A 20285-nucleotide genomic window follows, 5' to 3' on the forward strand; every position below is an offset into this window, starting at 1 on the left:
ATTCCACCCTCCCTTTTTCCCCCCCTTTTTTTTCTTTAGGATACTTCTGAACTGGTGAGGTGTGTTCACAATGAGGCTTCCTCTAAAAGTTATTTTTTTTACCTTTTTTTGTTGTTGTTGTTGTCAGCAAAGCAGTTGCTGCTACAGATTGAATGCATTTGGGCCATCCGGGGGTTACTGGGTTAAGGATTTTTGATAGGAAGGCCTCAGTGCTTTTGGGATACGCCCTTGTTTACACTGACAACAAAGTGGTATTGGAGTGTTATAGGGTTACGGAGAATACCTTCAATTATCAATTACAGGTTTTAAATTTACCTTGGCTTTTAAAGGAATAGGGTACACTTTTTTTTAACTTCTTGAATATCTCTCTTTCTCTCTTTGACTTTATCTCTCTCTCTTTGACTTTCCTTTTGTCTCTGTCTCTTCTTCTCTCTCTCTGCCTCTCTCTTTCTTTTTCTCTCTCTCTCCTTGACTCCCTCTTTGTCTCTTCCGCTCTATCTCTTCCTCTCTCTCTTTGCCTCTTTTCCTCTCTGTCTCTTTCCTTTCTCTCTCTGCTGGTCTTTCCTTGCCTTTGCCAGCCGCTTATGCTGCTGTTCTCTCAACCACTGTGTGTTGGGGGTAGGGGGTCTAAAACCATCTGTAACCAAGTGTCTGTGTATGGGAACTGGTCTGGGTTCCCTGGCTTACAGGTTACCTTGTGCCGTACCTTTGAAACAAGGGACCTGTCTAGGCTTCCTTCTAATGGCCAACCTACCTCTAATGCTGGCCAGTCTATCTTACACAAAGTTTTAAGTTTTCCTAGTGTCATAGTACTCCATAGTCTCCTTTAAATTCTTTTTTGAAATTTTTCTGCATAGTTCCTAGTAGGGTGGGCTTATTTGTGCCTGACCTATGCTTCTTCGAGACAAAACACCACGCTCACACCACACGCACACTACAAAACAAAGAACGGGTAAAAAGAGCACACACACACTTTTGCAGTTTGCACCAAACCAAAATCAAAACCAAAATCAGAGTATCCAGAAATCCAAGCCAGGTCAAAACCAGAACCAAAGTATCATGAAATCCAAGTCAAGTCAAAAACAAAAACCAAAGTGCCGGTATAGGCACACCGTGGGTGATCAGGCCACGCTTCCACTCAAATGGAGTAGGCAAGTTCCCAAGACCAATCCTGTCAAGCAATTCAAACCAAGTCAAAACCAAAACCAAAGTGCCGATAAAGGCACGCCGTGGGTGATCAGGCCATGCTTCCACTCAAACGGAGTGGGCAAGTTTCAAAGACTAGTCTTACTAAGTTTTAGATGTCCAGACTCCAAGTGCCTGTTCCTTCCCGGTGTTCAGCCACTCTATTGATCCTTCATGGGGGCCTGCCACACACTGCTCTGACGAGGCATCCCACCGGGGCAAATGCCTACCCGGGAGCGCTCTCAGGATCCGCTCGGGCTGGTCGGAGTCCCCCGCAGGGATGTTCCACAGGGCAGGCTTAAACTGCCTAAGGAGCTGCCTCGACCATCCACCAATAACCTCGCTTCCCGGTCAGGGAACCAAGAAATGTAGCAGGACGAGCCGCAGACAAAACTCCTCGGACACCGAGTTAAAAAAGGAAGGGGTTTATTCGGCCGGGGGCAGAAAGACTCCTGTCTCAAGAGCAGAGCTCCCTGAGTGAGCAATTCCTGTCCCTTTTAAGGGCTTACAACTCTAAAGGGGTGCATGTGAGAGGGTCGTGATCGATTGAGCAAGCAGGGGGTACGTGACTGGGGGCTGCATGCACTGGTAATTAGATCGGAACAAAACAGGATAGGGATTTTCACAGTGCTTTTCTATACAATGTCTGTAATCTATAGATAACACAGGCGATTAGGTCAGGGTCGATCTTTAACTACCAGACCCAGGGTATGGCACCGGGCTGTCTGCTTGTGGATTTCATTTCTGCCTTTTAGTTTTTACTTTTTCTTTTCTTGGAGGCAGAAATTGGGCATAAGACAATATGAGGGGTGGTCTCCTCCCTTACTCTTCAGGAACTCAGATTGGCCTTATGGTGGCCTCTCTTTCCTTGAGGGGCACAACAGGTCCTGGATGGGGAGGAGAAAAAGATGTTATGAGAATGCAGACCTAGAAGCATTAGCTTTGCCTGGAAGGGTTAGAGAAATCATTTCGAAGGATATGCCATTTGATGTGGGACTTGAAGGATACTTAGGTATCTGCTAGATTAAAAAGGAATGTGAAAGCAGGCCTCAGACAGGAACAGAGGGTAAATGATGAGTTACTGTTTACCAATAGTATGTGCCAGGCACTGTATTAGGTGGCTTATGTTATATTTTATCCTTCATTCAATAACAATTTATTGAGCATGTGCTATATACCTAGCACTATGTTGAGGTGCCAATTGTCTGAATTTTCCCACGAAGATACCAAGGCACACAGAGATGAAGTGACTTTTCCAAAGCTACACAGATAGTAAGAGATAAACACAGATTTAAACCAAATTCTGACTCTCTCCTAAACACACATGTTTTCGATTCCACTCTCCCAAGCTGGATTATATAGGTACACAGGCAAATTTGGGAAATAATGAAATATCTGGTGTGGCTAGAATATATAAGGGAATGTGGGAGTTGAGGGAGGGGGTGAGGAGCAGCTGCAGAAAATCTGTGGAATGTTTCACTAATTTGCATGTTAATGTTTCAATATCTGATCATTTGCATTTGATTTTAGAAAAAGAAATAATTCCTTTTTTCCTGTCTTTCTGAGAAGATCCTGGAATAGGTACAATAATAACTTAAGTTTTTAAAAACTTATGACCCCATAATGTGGAGGGGGAAAAACAAAACAAAACAAAAAGGAATTAAAATTGATTATCAATGCAATCATTTTTTACTTGCAATTACTTTAAAACTCGTAAGTCATGAATATTTATCACCTTGCTTTCCAGACAATATACCAGGACCCAACCAATGATGAGAACAGCTGTCTGAAGCAAATATGCAGAAGAGTACCAAATAAAAACGACAGCTTTCATGTTGAATCATAACTATATTGTGTTTGGAGAGTTCCATGTTTTCTTATTCCAGAAAACATTGCCAAAATCTGCATATACCTTGAAAATTCATTATCTATAAAATTAAAACTTGTTAAATGATCTATAAATGTGTTGAGTAGTGTTACAAAATAAAAGGAAGTGTTTTGCAATTAAGATTGAATTTTTAAGCAGTACAAACCAACAGCGATTTCATGATATTTCTTTTCTTTTTTTTAAGTAGGAGTCTCAGGCTGGGCACGGTAGCTCATGCCTGTAATCCTAACACTTCGGAAAGCTGAGGTGGGTGGATCACTGAAGGCCAGGAGTTCAAGACCAGCCTGGCCAACATGGTGAAACCCTGTCTCTACTAAAAATACAAAAAATTAGCCAGATATGGTGGCGCAAGCCTGTAATCCTGGCTACTGGGGAAGCTGAGGCATGAGAATCACTTGAAGCCAGGAGGCAGAGGCGGCAATGAGTCGAGATCACACCACTGCACTCCAGCCTGAGCTGTAGAGCGAGACTCTGTCTCAAAAAAAAAAAAAAAAAGGAAGGAAGGACGAACAGAACGAAGGAAGGGAGGGAGGGAAGGAGGGATGAAGGAAGAGAAGAAAGAAAGAAAGAAAAGAAAAGAAGAAGGGAAAGAAAGAAAGAAAGAAAGGAGGGAGGGAGGGAAGGAAGGAGAAGAAGAAAGAAAGAAAAGAAAGAAAGAAAGAAAGAAAAAAGAAAAAGAAAGAGAAAGAAAGAGAAAGAAAGAAGAGTCTTGCTCTGTCACCCAGGCTGGAGTGCAGTGGCTCTATGACAGCTCACTGTAGCCTCCAACTTCTAGGCTTGAGGGATCCTCCTGCCTTAGCCTCCCAAGTAACTGGGACTACAGTTGTGCACCACCATGCCCTGCTAATTTTTTAAATTTTTTTGTAGAGACAGGGGTCTCGTTTTTCCTGCCCAGGCTGGTTTTAAACGCAAGGCTTCAAGCAATCTTCCCCCTTCACCTCCCAAAGTGTTGGGATTACAGGCGTGAGCCACCTACTGGCCTCCTGGTATTTCTATAAAGCCTTCAGGGCAGTAATTGAAATTACCTATTTTAGGGATCCTGGAAAAGAATTGTACCTCGCAATGAGATTTAAGATATTGGTTTTAAGTTTGTAGATGTTACTGTTTAAGCAAATACTTTCCATGGAGTACCAAAGCATTACAATTAATTCGATGGTTTATACTAGGAATAAATGAAAATATAAAAATTAGCTATGAGCATAGCACTTTCGTATTATATAATTTTTAAATAATTAAAAATCTGTGTATTTCTTGAATCTATATAATACTTTACGCTTTCATACACATTATAAATTATGTATCAGTTTCCCTTTTAGAAATGAAACTCGTATTTCTAATTATTTATAAAATGCTATAAGGCATCTGGAAAAAATTACAGTACTACTGATAAGCATTCAATTAGCCCAATTTTCTGACCTGCACTTTGGAGGCTGAGCTGTTCCAAATCTTCAGAGCCTCTTCCTTCCTCCACAAAATAAAAAAAGTAAAGGGTTGATATAAATGTTAATGAAGGTATTGATTCATTTTTTAAAAATAATATATTTAATTCAAAATGGAAAACAAGGCACAGGAAAGACCTTAATGTTCTGAGTCATTTCTGGTAAAAAAAAAAAAAGATACATATTACTATTTTAAATATTGCAAGACAAATTCAAAAGAAGAAAGAATCCTTGACAACTGGTTCTCATCTTGCACATCCATTCTGTGCATCTGGGAAGCTCCAATACATAAGTATACGTTGCTGGGAGCTAAGAGAGGCTGGTATTTACATTCAGATTTAAGGGAAGTATTGCCAACCCTTTGCAATCTGTTACCTATGCTTCTCTCCTTTGTGGGATTTCTCTTCTGTAAAAGCTGAAATTCACACTAATCCAGAGCGATTATGCCATTTTAATGAGCAGTACCTGCTTTGATGAAGGTAAAAAAGAAATTGGAAAGGTTATTAAAAAGCTGCAATTTATTTATCAGCTTTGATGAAGAGAAAAGAAAGGATCTGTTCCTTTAACTGAACAAAAAGACTGTATATACTCAAAGATCAGGTAAGGGAGAAAGGAGACTTAAGGAAGCAAAGCAAATGAAGCCTTTCCATTGTGTGGCAGAATGACCTGACAAGGGACCTCTTTGCAGACATTGAATTGTTCCTAATGATGTGAATAATTTACTCCAGCCTCCCAAGGAATAATATAGTGACTTTCATGTCTCTTACAATCAGAGTTATTAATTAGAGAGCAGGTTCAAGGAGCAGCTCAAATAAAGAATCTTTGCATTCTGTCATCTGTCTGGGGTATTGTCTCAAAACTAACAAATCATCTCTCCACTGAGGTACTATTCAGATTTTCTTTGCCTTACCTTGCTTCCTCACCAACCCCTTATCTTGGATTAGATCCTTAAGGCTTGGATTTTTCATTTCCTTTGGTTGACAAGGTTCCTGACCTTGGTCAGTCCAGTACTGGCCCTATACTTCTGCGTAGGTGCAAGACTTTGAAACACACTTATACCCTACTGAGCCAGTACCCTACTGTTGACGTCACTTCTATAGAACACTGACAGCTGAAAAGGACTCCACCCTACTACATGACATCCGTTATGGAAATGTCTCTGAAGTGCATCATTATGTAGCATATTTGCAAAGCCACATTTAAAAAGGAAATATATAAAAAGAAAATTATAATCCTCGAAAGGCCACCTGTTAAAGTAACTTTATAAAAGGACTTGAAAAAACAAAAGATTAGGGCAGGTCATTTTGCTGTTGCAGGGCTCAGTTTTACTCATCTGTACTGGGAGGGAAGTGGTCTATAATATTCCTTCTAATACAAATATCCCATGGTTTTAATTATCAAATTATTTTACTTTTAAAATTTGATGCTTCAAAAGACCCTAAATTAAGTAAAATTGAATGAAATGCCAGCCATATGCTTTGGGTGTTTTTCTTTTTATAACACATTAAATTTAGAATAAATTTAACTGGTTTAAAACTACCCCTCTAAAATGGTTTATGTGACCCATAATTCAGAGTTTATCAGGTAGAATAAGTTGAGCTGTAATCATGTATTTTCTAAAAAAAAACTAGATAAATTGGCCGATCACGGTGGCTCACATCTGTAATCCCAGCACTTTGGGAGGCTGAGGCAGGCAGATCACTTGAGGCCAGGAGTTCGAGACCAGCCTGGGAGACATGGTGAAACCCTGTCTCTGCTAAAAATACAAAAATCATTAGTCCAGGCACGGTGGCTCATGCCTGTAATTCCAACACTTTGAGAGGCCGAGGTGGGTGGATCACCTGAGGTCAGGATTTCAAGACCAGCCTGCACAACATGGTGAAACACCATCTCTACCAAAAATACAAAAATTAGCCAGACGTGGTGGTGCATGCCTATAATCCCAGCTACTCAGGAGTCTGAGGCAGGAGAATCACTTGAACCCGGGAAGCGGAGGTTGCAGTGAGCTGAGATCGCGCCATTGCACTCCAGCCTGGACAACAGAGCAAAACTCCATCTCTAAAAAAAAAGAGAAAATTGGATATATTAAGCCTGCCTTTTAATACCATCTTCTGCTATTTTCTCATACCATATAGTCTAATACAATATCTTCTAATATTGTCGTCTAGGTAATTAGGTTTCAGCATATGAATTTTGGGGGGGACATAAACATTCAGACCATAGCATGTAATAAAACATACGTGCTTATCTAAGAGATTTATCACCAGTGAGCTAACCATTTTTTCAAGGAAGTGAGAAGAAAGGTGCAATCATTAATAGTGTTCCTTTGCCTTATTTTTTTAGATAAAAGTACAGTGAATGCTTCCTGTAAAATCGTTTGGTTCTAATCACAAACTGTAGCGTCAGACAAGAGATGGAATCATCCCACACACTCAGACATCTCAGCTCCTGCATTACCAGCAAAATGATCTTGGGCAAAAGTTACTTATTTCTTAAACCTTAGTTTTCTCATCTGAAAATGGGAAAAATAATGCTTTCGTTAATGAGATAGTTGTTAGCATTAAATGAGATCATGTATATAAAGTTTCTAGTACAAGGCCTAGAAGCTCAATAAGCAGTAGTTATAGTAGTTGCCATTTTATTCCTTCTCACTCCCTCCCACCCGTAAATTCGGCCATTGTGATTACATTCAAATTTGAAAGGCGAAAAAGAAGAGAGAGTAGACAGCCATCCCATCAGTTGCTTGGTATGAAAGATTGTGAAGACCTAAGATTGTAATAATGAAAGAGTGCTAATTTCAATCTGTTTCATATCATCAGTCATAAACCAACTACTGAATACCTCTTTGAAACACAGCTCCATCCAGATGACAAGATCATATTGGAGCAAGAACAGTAATCCAGACAGGGGTCGACAGACTACAGCCTGACGACCCAAACTGTTGTTGTCTGTTCTTGTAAGTTTTATTGGCACACCATCATGCCCGTTTGTTTGTTTGTTTGTTTATTTTTGAGACAGACTCTTGCTCTGTCGCCAGGCTGGAGTGCAGTAGCATGATCTCGGCTCACTGCAACCTCCACCTCCAGAGTTCAAGCGATTCTCCTGCCTCAGCCTCCTGAGTAGCTGGGGTTACAGGCACGCGCCACCACGCCCAGCTAATTTTTTTTGTAGTTTTAGTAGGGACGGGATTTCACCACGTTGGCCAGAATGATCTGCATCTCCTGACCTCGTGATCCGCCATCTCGGCCTCCCAAAGTGCTGGGATTACAGGCATGAGCCACCGTGCCCGGCTTTATTTATTTTTTAATTTATTTATTTTGAGATGGAGTCTGGCTCTGTTGCCCAGGCTGGTGTGCAGTGGCGCGATCTCAGCTCGCGGCAACCTCCGCCTCCCAGGTTCAAGCGATTCTCGTGCCTCAGCCTTCCGAGTAGCTGGAACTACAGGAACGTGCCACCGTGGCTGGCTAATTTTTTTTATTTTTATTTTTATTTTATATGTATTTGTTTTTGAGATAGTCTTGCCCTGTTGCCCAGGCTGGAGTTCAGTGCTGCAATCTCGGCTCACTGCAACCTCCGCCTCCTGGCTTTAAATGATTCTTGTGCCACAGCCTCCAGAATAGCTGGGACTACAGGTGCAAGCCACCAGGCCCAGCTAATTTTTTGTATGTGTAGTAGAGACGGGGTTTCACCATGTTAGCCAGGCTGGCCTCGAACTCCCGGCCTCAAGTGATCCGCCTCCCTCAGCCTCCCAAAGTGCTGGGAATACAGGCATGAACCACCACACCCGGCTGTTTGTTTATTTATTTATTTACTTATTTTTGAGATGGAGTCTTGCTCTGTTGCCCAGGGTGGAGTGCAATGGCACGATTTCAGCGCACTGCAACCTCTGCCTACAGGGTTCAAGCGATTCTCCTGTCTCAGCCTCCTGAGTAGCTGGGATTACAGGCATCCACCACCATGCCCTGCTAATTTTTGTATTTTTAGTAGAGGAGGGATATCGTCATGCTGGCCAGGCTGGTCTCAAAATCCTGACCTCAGGTGATCCATTGGCCTCGGCCTCCCACGGTGCTAGGATTACAGGCGTGAGCCACCTGCCCAGCCTGTTCATTTAATTTTTATGGTTGCTTCCATAATACAACAGCAGAGTTGAGTAGTTGCAACAGACACTGTATGGCTTGTATGCAAAAATATTTACTATCTGGCCCTTTACAGGCAAAGTTTGCTAACTTCTGACTTAGGATAATCTTAGGCATATGATCGCATTTCACTTGGCGTCCTTTCCAGAGGACTCCCAAATATTTAAAACTTCTTATAAAGCCTTAATTAAACATAGTTTTAGGCCTACTCTATTCCAACCATCAAATGGGATTTCAGCTATGATAATGTTGCTCAGTGTATGAAAGGGAATGCCTCCCTGAATGAACAACTTTACATTCTATTTTCACCCTTGTTCAGGTGAATCTATGGCACTGATAAAGAAACAAATCAGTGAAAACATTGTTGGTTCTGAATTACCAAAGAGATGTGTGTTGATTCAGAATGAAACTTCTTATCCTGAAACCTTCTGTGACACTTCCTAAGGAGTTTCTTGGTTACTTAAACCAAATGTCCAATTACCTTTATAACTGCAAGTATTTATGAAAACTGTGGCATGATTTAAATACCTCGACCAATTTAGTCATATGGTAATTCAACCGTTTTAAAAGTATCAAAGAAGCACTAGATCACCTTTTACTGCCTAGGTTCTGTTTCTGGCTTATTTGATTTGTTTAAAATTTTTGTGTAATGTTTAATTTACATCTCTTTTGTAGTAAGTTAAAGCACTATGTTATTCTTTCAGTGACAGTGACAAAAATGGGAACATGCTAACCAAGAAGTGGATGAATTTATCTCCCAAGGCCCTTTTGATTGCATGAGTTTAGTTTCTTCCTTGAAATTACAGATCCTTTCATATCATATCCTCATTAGTATGGTTTTCCTTGTGCTTAACAGCCTAATTCTGTCAATCTCCTTCTCTTTTTGAATAGCAGCTATATAGAGATATGTTAAATCAAACTAAAATTTGGCCTGAGAAAGTCTTTGTACTTGTATACTTGAATTCTTAAGTATAAACTGCAACCTAACTTAGTAGGCAAACAAACTGAAAACCTAATTTAGGAGTAGGCTTCTATAACAATAGCTGAGTCTCAGCCAATCACAGCCGCCATACTTAAACAACCACTCACAGGCAGCCAGCTGTTCAAACCCTGCTCAAATAAGGCAAAGGCCCAGCTGTTTCTGTACTGGCTTCTGTTTTCTGTATGTCATTTTCCTGATTCTGTCCATAAATCTCCTCTGACCATGGGGCAGCCCCAGAATCTCTGAATCTGTTCTGATTCTGGGGGCTGGCTAATTCTGGAATCGTTTTTGTTTGTCTTGCTCAGTTAAATTCTGTTAATTTTAATTTGCCTAAAGTAACAGATCTAATTCGCATACCATATAGCTCACCAATTAAAATTGTACAATTCGATAGTTTTAAATTTATTCATATAGTTATGCAACCATCACTACAATCTATTTTAGAATATTTTCATTACCCCAAAAAGGAACCCCACTAGCAGTCACTCCTCATTTCCCCTCCAATTGCCCATACCCCCAGTCCTAGGCAACCACTAATCTACTTTCTGTCTCTATGGATTTTTCCCTTTTTGTACATTTTATATAAATGGAATCATACAATATGTGGTCTTTTGTTACTGGCCTCTTTCACTTAGCATAATGTTTTCAAGGTTCATCCATGGTGTCACACTGTCAATCTCTTTTTAAAGTCATTATTTTGCATACTTAGTAAACACAGACCCAAATATTTAACTAGAAGCATTCTTGGTAGAATAAACAGTTATGGCATTTAAATATCTGATTATATTCTCTCTCTTTCTCTCTCGCTCTCTCTCACACACACACACACACACACACACACACAATGCAGGTAGACACTCATAAATTCACCAGAATTTGGCCTCACATATTCAGAAATCAGTTAAACACAATAGACTGGACATGACTGTTTATTTAGAAGTCTGGCTAGTGCTGTGGAGAATTATGGATAACCCTTATAAATTTTAAAATGTGCGCTACAATTTATTCTGAAGGGTTGTTTGTATATGTTTAAAAGACTTTTTTCATAGGAAGCCTCCAGTATTTCAAATTACATTCTAATAAAGGTTGAGGTTGAATATTTCACCAAAAAGAATGCTTTATAGCCCAGACACCCACAATGATAACATCAAGTTGTATATCTGAGCTAGTGCACTCACCTACCTTAAATTCTGTGTAAGTTACAGGCACGTTATTAATAATACTTCCTTAAAAGCAAAATGTGATATGTGCCAATTAATTATGTAAATCTCATTGAGGGAGGGATTATTATGGCTCTAACTAAAGCAACTGTCAAAATTACTGTAACCTGGCCAGGCACGGTGGCTCATGCCTGTAATCCCAGCACTTTGGGAGATGGGTGGATCACTTGATATCCGGAGTTTGAGACCAGCCTGGCCAACATGGTGAAACCCAGTCTCTACTAAAATACAAAAATTAGCCGGGCGTGGTGGCACACCTGTAATCCCATCTACTCAGGAGGCCCGAGAATCGCTTGCACCCAGGAGTCGGAAGGTTGCAGTGAGCCGAGATTGCATCATTGCACTCCAGTCTGGGTGACAGAGCGAGACTCCGTCTCAAAAAAAAAAAAAAAAAAAAACACCAGACAGACAAACAAAATTACTGTAACTAAAAGCAAGGCCTTCTGTAACTTGGCAGTTTAATTAATGTAAGACAAGAAAGATTCACAAGTCTTTTCTTTTATTTTCCTTCCCTCCTTCCCTCTCTCCCTCCCTCTCTCCTTCTCTTTCTCTCTCTTTTTTTTTATTATTATACTTGAAGTTCTAGTGTACATGCACACAACGTGCAGGTTTGTTACATATGTATACATGTGCCATGTTGGTGTGCTGCTCCCATTAACTCGTCATTTACGTTAGGTATATCTCCTAATGCTATCCCTCCCCCCTCCTCCAACCCCAGGACAGGCCCCAGTGTGTGATGTTCCCCTCTCTCTTTTGTTTTCGTTCTTTCCTTTCTTCCTTCTGCTTCCCTCTTTCCCTCCCTCCCTCCCTCCCTCCCTTTCTTTCTTCCTTCCTTCCTTCCGCTCTTCCTTCCTCCCTTCCTTCCTTCCTTCTTTTCTTTCCTTCTTTCAACAGGGTCTTACTCTGTTTTCCGGGCTGGAGTTCAGTGGTGATATCATAGCTCACTGCAGCCTCAACCTCCCAGCCTCAAGTGATCCTCCAACTTCAGCCTCCCAAGTAGCTGGAACTACAGGCATGTACCACCACCATGTCCAGCTAATTTTTGTATTTTTTGTAGAGACTGGATTTTGCGATGTTGCCCAGGCTGGTCTCAAATTCCTGGGCTCAAGTGATCTACCCACCTCGGCTTCCGAAAGTGCTGGGATTACAGGCATGAGCCCAGCCCACAAGTCTTTTTAATCACTAAAGTAAGTATTAAACAAATATATTTTCTCTTTTAAAAAGATTACGTTAGTGAGATCCCAAGCAATCTTCCTTCCCATTGATGTTATCACTGCACCTTTGTGGTAGGCAAATCCTCAGTTTTTCTTTTGCAGATAAGGAAGTAGAAGCCTGGAAAGAAAGCCCAAACCCAGAAACTTACCTAAAGCTCTCCCATTTTGCTTTCTTATGTTAAATTAAGTTTAGCCTGGTTGGGTGTGGTGGCTCAGGCCTCTAATCCCAGTAGTTTGGGAGGCCCAGGCAGGTGGATCACTTGAGCCCAGGCGTTCAAGTCCAGCCCGGACAACATGGCAAAACCGCGTCTCTACCACCCACAAAAAAATTAGTTGGGTGTGGTGGCACGAGCCTGTAGTCCCAGCTGCTTGGGAGACTTGAGGTGTGAGAATCACCTGAGCCTGGGAAATTGAGGCTTCAGTGAGCCATGATCGTGCCACTGCACTCCAACCTGGATGACAGAGCGAGACCCTGCCAAAAAAAAAAAAAAGTATTTCCATACATAGTGAACTGTAACCTAAACAGATGTGCAAACACACTGTAACCCTCACTTGTAAAAATTACTGAGTTTTGGCCAATAAAGGCAGCCAATTTTTCAAACTGAGTTCAAATAAAGCAAATGCCAAGCTGTAACCAATCCAGTTATTGCTGTACCCCACTTCCCTTTTCTGTATGTCACTTTTCTTTTTCTGTCCATAAATTCTCTCTGAACATGTGGCAGCACCAGAGTCTCTCTGCACCTAGTCTGGTTTGGGATGGCTGCCCCATCGTTCATTGCTCAATTAAACTATGTTAAATTTAATTTGTCTGAAGTTTTTCTTTGATCACTTCCTAGGAATAAAAATGGTTTTCATTTCTACTTGCCTATATCAAGTCTTACCCATCTTTGTCAAGCCTAGCTCAAGTTCCATTGCACAAAGGATGCCTTCTACAACTGCTTTAGCCCTATTATTCTCATTCTTTTCAGCCTACCTACGGTGCTTCTTATATATTCTATCTTGAATTGTTTTCTCATTATTTCAGTTATGTGGACTTTGATCTTGAATTAATATTAGACTATTAATTTGTTGTGTTTTAAGACCATACTTTTTCCATGTTGCTTATAATAGTTATCTGATTGATTAGATATTTAACACCCAGAAAGTTGGGAGGGGGGAGAGTGACACTTTAATTTTGAGCATTTCCAGTGATGATAGTGATCTTTATTAAATCTATGTATTATAAAGTCCATACTGATTAAATATGTCCTAATCCTATTAAAGAGACTTCAATTAATTTTTTGTCTTTTTTTATTTTTTAATTTTCTTATTCTCAGATACTGATAATTATTTTTTTTAACAAGTGAAAATCTGAAATAACCTTGGACATGTCAGAGTAATTTCTTTATGTGCATGTGCGTGTAAGATAGTTGGCCTGCATTAGCAGACATTCAGATTCATAATAATCTTTAGGTTTGAAAAATATTTGACAATTGCCTATTCACTATTAATATTCATGTCCTATACATGTGTACATTTTGAGTTGGAAACATAAAAACACTTCACTAATAAACAGTGGTAATAACTGTTCAAATCTGTATCCTATGGATCAAAAAAAATTAATAATTGTCCAGGTCTTCCAAGATTTCCTTTATGCCAAATATTTTAAGTATAAGAGAAACCTTTAAAATCATACTTAATTTTAATAAAAATGTCATCTCACAGCACTCTGAATAAAAAGAGGGATTAGGATCAATCCAAGAACCTAAAATATCACAGCATGGAATAGAATTATCCATGAATTAAAAAGATGATTTAAAAAAGGATAATTCCTTGAAAATAATCTGATAAAATAAAATACAATTAATTAAAACAGATTAGTACACAATTGTACATTTAGAGACTGAGAAAACAATTAGGTGTGTTAGAAAAATGATTTAGTATTAAATTGATCAAGATTCTTTAAGTTATTCCTGGCTTATATAAAGTTTATGCAGCAAAATCATATCTTAATAGACTACAGAAAGGAGGTTTTAAAAAATTGATAAAAATTATCCTGGACGGGGTGAGGAAAAAGAAGAAAAAAATAAAATAAAATAAAATAAAAATGGATAAAAAGTTCAAGCCAGTGGTCAGGCACTGTGGCTCACCTCTGTAATCCCAGCACTTTGGGAAGCCGAGGCAGGTGGATCACCTGAAGTCAGGAGTTCGAGAGGAGCCTGGCCAACATGGTGAAACCCCATCTCTACTGAAAAAACAAAAATTGGCCGGGCGTGGTGGCAGGTGCCTATAATACCAGCTACTTGGGAGGCTGAGGCAGGAGAATCGCTTGAACCCGGGAGGCAGAGGTTGCAATGAGCTGAGACGGCGCCATTGCACTCCAGCTGGGGTGACAAGAGTGAAACTCTGTCTCAAGAAAAAAAAAAGTTCAAACCAGCAATGACATGTTAAGGATAAAAAATTAAAAATGGATAAAAAAGGAAACTGACAACTTACTCTAGGAAAATTTCAGGGAAAATTTTAGACTATGTACACATAATACATTGTGAGCTAGACTGGGGAGAGTGTTCGGCAGAACAATAGGAAAAAGAGCAAGAAAAAGGGGGATGTGCATATCAAAAGGAGGAAAGAAAGGTAGTTTGGACAGACAAAAAACCTAAGAGAGATATTGGAGCCTTCCTATGATATCAACGGAGGACAGGAAGAATAAATGGTTTTCAAAATTTTGTGATATTGACTTTAAGTGATTTATTACAAAGGCATTAGGATTGAAAATTGGAAATGGAAGGAAAGGTAAAAACTCTTAGGTTACTGATTCACAAGGTCTGTGAGAGTACTATATATATTAATAGCTTTTTGTTGCTGTTGTTTAACAAGAATAGACTTATAAAATAACCATTAGTTCAACAAACATTTACTGAACTCCTATGTGTCAGGCACTATGTAAGTCGCTGTCAAAATAAATTAAAGCCTATAAGCAGGTGGAGGGAACCCTGACAAACATCTGTGCAGGCTTTTTGATACAGATAAGAAAACAATCAACTTTGGGTTACTTCGTGAATGATCCTCTGTGAGGTAAACTGATGGCATGAAAGATTATAAAGAAATGCTGTTTAAGAGCTTTGAGCCTGAGGATCCTTTCTTCCAGCAAAATGCTAAATTTGAAAAGATCCTTTAGATTCTGGGCAACACAAAGGTAGCTTAGTTACATCAAACTGGCTGGGTATCTTAATAGTATTCATTAAAATGGAGTTCTACCTGGATTAAATAGTGGAGCTAGTTAAACAGGAATCTCAGCTAGCATCCAAATAGGTGCTTCTGTGTTTAGGGCGTGTTTTATCTGTTGGAAAGTTACTGAGGCAATGAGAACTAATGCCATCAGCTAGGTACTCTGCAGCTTTGAAACTATGGACTATTGCATTTCAATTAAAATGACATTTCTTGACTGAATTCTGACATCCTCTGTGATAGGGGTGAATGAACACTTTTATCAAAGTATAGATTCTATTAAGCTTTTAAAAAATTTTATTAATTTTTTTTATAGAGATGAGGCCTTGCTATGTTGTCCAGGCTGGTCTTGAACTCCTGGCCTCATACAATCCTCCCACCGCACAGCCTCCCAAAGTGCTGGATTACAGGCTTGAGCTACCCCACTCGAACCAATGTAAGCTTTTCTGAATAAAAAACAGGAACTATAAATAGCATATACATAGGATTCTTAATATTTTTACTTTAAATTCTAGAATTCGAAAAATAAACTAAAATTGAATATAACGTAATTGAGACAAATATATCTGCACTGGAAAATTTAGCTTACAGAGTCCCTTCATGCTATTGCTCAATCTGTAATTTTAAGTTTAAGAGCAGGTGGAAGCTCTTCAGCGGTGACTGACAGACACCATAAAAGGTACAAAACTGAAGGAGCCTATTTCCTGTATCTAAAAATTTTTTGTAAAGAAGAAGTCACACCAAACCTTCGGCCAATTACGGAATGCTAGAAATCTCATTTGGGAGCTTACTGTAAATGTGTGTGGCAATGCACTGACTCCATGTTCAATCCAACGCCAACATGTTGAAATCAGTATTTTTGTGCTGACCCAAACCTGAACCAGTAGAAAATCTGCCATAACAGAAATTCAATGTTTGTGAAAGCATGATTGCCCTCTCATTTATTTTTCACCTTCCTGTGCCTTTCATAAGTTCTTCCAGTTGGTTAATCATTAATTAATATTTAACAAGGCTTTTTCCTCGTGCCAAGTCCTCTGCTAGTCTAGCCTTTAGGCAATATATGAACTCCCCAAGTTCTTCCCTTTTAAGAAGCCTTGGCACTCACTACAGATTAATTTCTCTAAGGAAATTCATAATGGCAGATGAAATAGGGGTTCCTTTTCAAGAACATTCCATTTTAAAGCCTCTCAGCATTTTTTCCTGGTATATGTAAAATGCGACTTAATTGAACTAATTTTAAATGTTGACAGAACTTTCCAAGCACACATTTCCTGAACAAAATGGTTACGAATGGAACAGGAAAGGGCTTAGACTTTTTCTTCTACAGCTATCCCACAAGTCAGTCTCTTGACCTGACCCTGCAAAATCCCTCAAACTCTGGCTCTCTGAGTTGATTTTGGATCTACGATGAACCATAGGTTTGGAATGCAGATAACCTCCACGTGTATTAATGAAAGAGGTCAGCTATGACGTGGAAGCCATCTCCTGGGCAGAGAAGGAGAAGAAATGGCAGTCTGGGGAGCAGTAACATGTCTCCAAGTTTTCTCTGGTGAAAGGAGACTGATGAGAATTGATACTCATTTCTGGTCAAAAGAGTGGAACCAAGGTACTTCCAACCACCTCCTCTCACCCCTCTCCGCATGGACAAACATACCAGACAGGTGATGTGGGCTAACAATTTACTTGGCATGAGGCCTAACAATTTACTTGGCATGAGGCCAAAGGCTTGAGGGCCCTGCCTTGCCCATATTCTTCTCCCTTGACTTCTTAAGGAAAGGAATGATTGCTGATGTTTCCCTCTGCGCCCTTTGGCACCTGGACTGATTGTTGCAGATGTAATTAGGAATGTTCCCCAACATGCCGTTATTCTTCTCACGATTCTGGGAGAAACTGTATCCCTCCCCCATAGACTTATATAGGTGGCATTCAAATTCTTGTTCCCAACTTTTTCATTTTTTTATTAATCCCACAAGATTTTGTGAATGCGTACTCCGAGCCAGGCACGTTGGACTTCTAACTTCTTCTTAGCCCAAGTAGGAAGGGGAGACTCAGGCGCTGGGGACCATTCTCCTCTCCCTGCTGCAGAGTTGCAGTCCCTATCCCTCCTGGGTGCCCATCCCCGTGCCTATTTTCCTGGATCCCCACCCAGTTGATGTGACAGGCTCGTGGCCCAATCCCCTTCCTGGTTCCCAGGCCGACTGCTAGCACCACCCGAGCCAATGGCGGCGGCCGAGGGGCGGAGGGGGCTGGCAGGAGGGGAGGGAGCGCTGGCTTTAGAGCCACAGCCGCAAAGATTCCGAGGTGCAGAAGTTGTCTGAGTGCGTTGGTCGGCGGCAGTCGGGCCAGACCCAGGACTCTGCGACTTTACGTAAGTGCTTTGTAGGCGCCGGCGGGCACTAGGGGAGCGGGTTTCCTGGGCGTGGGCAGGAGTGGGTCCCGGGGAGAGCATCTCGGTTAAGCTCAGCAGGAACGTGCGGCGCACCGTGGGGCGGGGGTTGGAGGAGAGGGAGGTCGGAGAAATTTCAGTTGGAGCCCTCGGGCGCCCGGGCGATCGGTCGCAACCGAAATGGGTGTGAGTGACGGGGAGTTTCCCTACCAGCATCCGCCGCAAACACGTTTTCTGCACTTCGCTGTATTAAGTGGTGTTTTCTTACTAGTTGCTCTTAACTTGTTGCCAGTCTTGGGCTGGAGTCCTAGACGCCAGCCCTTGCCCTGATTCCCCTCCGCGGCTGCGGCCCCGAAGTGGAAAGGGAGCGCACAACTTCCCTCTGTCGTCCTTCTCCAGCTACTGCCATCCCCCCTTCCCTCCCGCCCGGACTCAGGAAATCCCGGAGCCAGCAGCTTGCTACTCCTCCAGCCCCCACACGCCCGCCTCGGGTGACCTGGCTGGCTTAAGCCGACCCTGGGGCTCTGGAGAGGGGGGACCGTGGCCGAGGGAAGGCACGAGGTTTGGGTTGCCTGCCTTCTGCCTGCTTCCCTCCCTTGTCCTTAGAGAGGGCGTCGCGATCGCACCTAGTCTCCCTATGAGTAAGCACTTTTTCCTTTCAGTAGGAGAACATCTCTGGGCTGGTAGGGCAGTACCTTTCCGTTCTCCCCTGGCCCCACACCCCCTGTCCTTTTTTCAGCTCCTTTGACTCTGCGGCCCCGGGCGCGCGGTCGGGGCGGCGGCAGTCCCGGACCTCTCCCGACTCTTGGAGAGGGAGAGGCGAAGGGGCGACGGGAGGGAGATAATATTCTACCCCCCCGCCCTTTCCCCGCACAGCTGCACTTGCCTGTGTTTACTTTTCTCCACCCGCAGTACTTAAGCGCTGTAATGAGAGGCCCGGGGACGCCGACCACCCCCGCCCTGGCTTCTCGCCAGTCCCAAAGTTGCTGCCGCCGTCGCTGCTCCAGTGTGCTGGCGGTTCCGACCGCCGGGCTCCGGGACGTAAGATGATCCCAGCCCGGGAGGTGAAGTGGGGGTTAATGGCATCTGACTCTAGCCTTATGCGATGCTCCTTGCCTCTCACCTGAGCTGCACGATATCCCCAGTGGTGCAGAAGGTTGAACTTTTGCAGAAGGTTGAGCTTGGAGCTAAGTGGGTTGGAGAGCCTCGTCATTTAGCGTCAGACAGACGGGATGCTGGGGGCGCCCGGCCTGTTAAGAGGGATTGGGAGGAGGGAAGGGAGCCTGGCTAACAGTAAGTAGAAAATGTAGGGAAAAGTAAAAACCGTTGAGGGGCAAGCACTTACTCCACTTTGCTGGATGTCACAATGGACTGGGGAGCCTAAACTTGATCCTCGAGATGCAGTTCATGGTGAATTCCAACTAAGGTGGCTGGAGCCCCACACATACCAGTTGGAATCACGTGCCCCAAGTCTCTGATGGTCACATGACGTCTTTTTACTTTAAAGCTGGAATGTAATGGTTGAGGCCCATATTCCAAAAACCACCTCTACGTTTGGAAAAAAAAAGGTGGGGAGGAGTGTGAACTAGCTTCTGAACAAGGAAGTCTACTAGGATTTCGGGTGAGGGGACCAGAAAGGGAATTTGGTGCTCAGCTTTTATCCAAAACAAAAACAGGAGCTGTTTTTAAAATAAGGGATTGAAATATATGTGAATTGAGACATATATCTCCTCTGTTCTTCAATCTCACGGTTTTTCTAAATTTAAAAAACATCTTACTAATTATTTTCTAGGGAAGTCATCCTTTTACTCATGCCCCATTTTGTCCCTGAATACTAGATTTGAAGCTAAATCCCACAAGATAGTGTTAAAAAGTAAGGCTCTGTTCATCTTCCTTGGTCTGGCCTATATTCTTATTGAACTGTTCCCTATTTTAGGCAACTACTTAAAGGTAGTAGATAACCTCTTGACTAAAATTATCCATCAGTTATTTGTGGTTTTGAATTAACTGGATTAGAAATCATGCACAAAAACAGTGGATAGTAAATTTGATACATCGAGTTGGTTGAGTTTTTGCCTGTCAGTGGTTTGGTAGAATAATGAGAGGACACTGAAACAACTTTCCCATATTGACCTATACCCGTCCAAGTGGCTCAAGTTAAGGTTGCTTCTGGGAAAACGTGGCAATTTGGCTATTCAGATTATATATTACAGAGTATAGAAGAGAGGCAGAGGAGCCTCTGAGGTCAGGAGTTTAAAAGCTTTGCTTATCTGAAAAAAAAAAAAAAAGAAAGAAAGAAAAAACGGACCTGGTTGATGCATATTCAGTCTTGAAAACAATTAGGGCAGAAGATATTTAAGAGATTCTGACTTTGTATTCTTTTGCCAAAAACCCTTTGTCTCCTGCAGCAGCCTCTGAATGACTGGAGCACGCCATTTTCTTGCTGTTCATCCGTTTCTGAGCCTGAAAACTAGAACAACCTTAAAGCACATAGTTCTGACCCCAAGGCTAGCCTTGTGGCACAGATTAGCTGGAAATGGATTTAAGGTGCACCTGAGTTACTAGAGTTAACTACACTGGTAGATAGACCCCTCTAGTGGAAGTGAGGTGATAATATAATTTTAGATT

General features: G+C 41.7%; 1 protein-coding gene, 1 long non-coding RNA gene and 1 other non-coding gene across 7 annotated transcripts in view; 2 read left to right on the forward strand and 1 right to left on the reverse strand.

Annotated features, from left to right (window-relative positions):
• Positions 1-1594: 1594 nt before the first annotated feature.
• LOC112131049 (uncharacterized) lies at positions 1595-19492 on the reverse strand. 3 transcript variants are annotated; one of them, XR_008518147.2, is made up of 5 exons: positions 19003-19492; positions 5423-6570; positions 4888-4977; positions 4490-4534; positions 1595-2072 (listed from the first exon to the last, which is right to left on the reverse strand). It is a non-coding gene; the product is annotated as an uncharacterized LOC112131049 (long non-coding RNA). The 3 variants fall into 3 exon arrangements; XR_010138981.1 differs by having other exon boundaries at positions 4888-6570; XR_010138982.1 differs by having other exon boundaries at positions 4490-4538; positions 4888-6570.
• On the forward strand, positions 1991-2071 carry LOC112131152 (small nucleolar RNA SNORA64/SNORA10 family). The gene has a single exon (XR_002913292.1). It is a non-coding gene; the product is annotated as a small nucleolar RNA SNORA64/SNORA10 family (small nucleolar RNA).
• The window catches only part of PLS3 (plastin 3), an 89447-nt gene continuing 86298 nt past the window's right edge, over positions 17137-20285 (forward strand). The window contains exon 1 of one of the 3 annotated variants that reach the window (XM_063720996.1): positions 17137-17639. The gene's annotated coding sequence lies outside the window, so the exon portion shown is untranslated. 3 annotated transcript variants of the gene reach the window in all.

Source organism: Pongo abelii, chromosome X, assembly GCF_028885655.2.
Source record: "Pongo abelii isolate AG06213 chromosome X, NHGRI_mPonAbe1-v2.0_pri, whole genome shotgun sequence".
NCBI lineage: Eukaryota > Metazoa > Chordata > Mammalia > Primates > Hominidae > Pongo > Pongo abelii.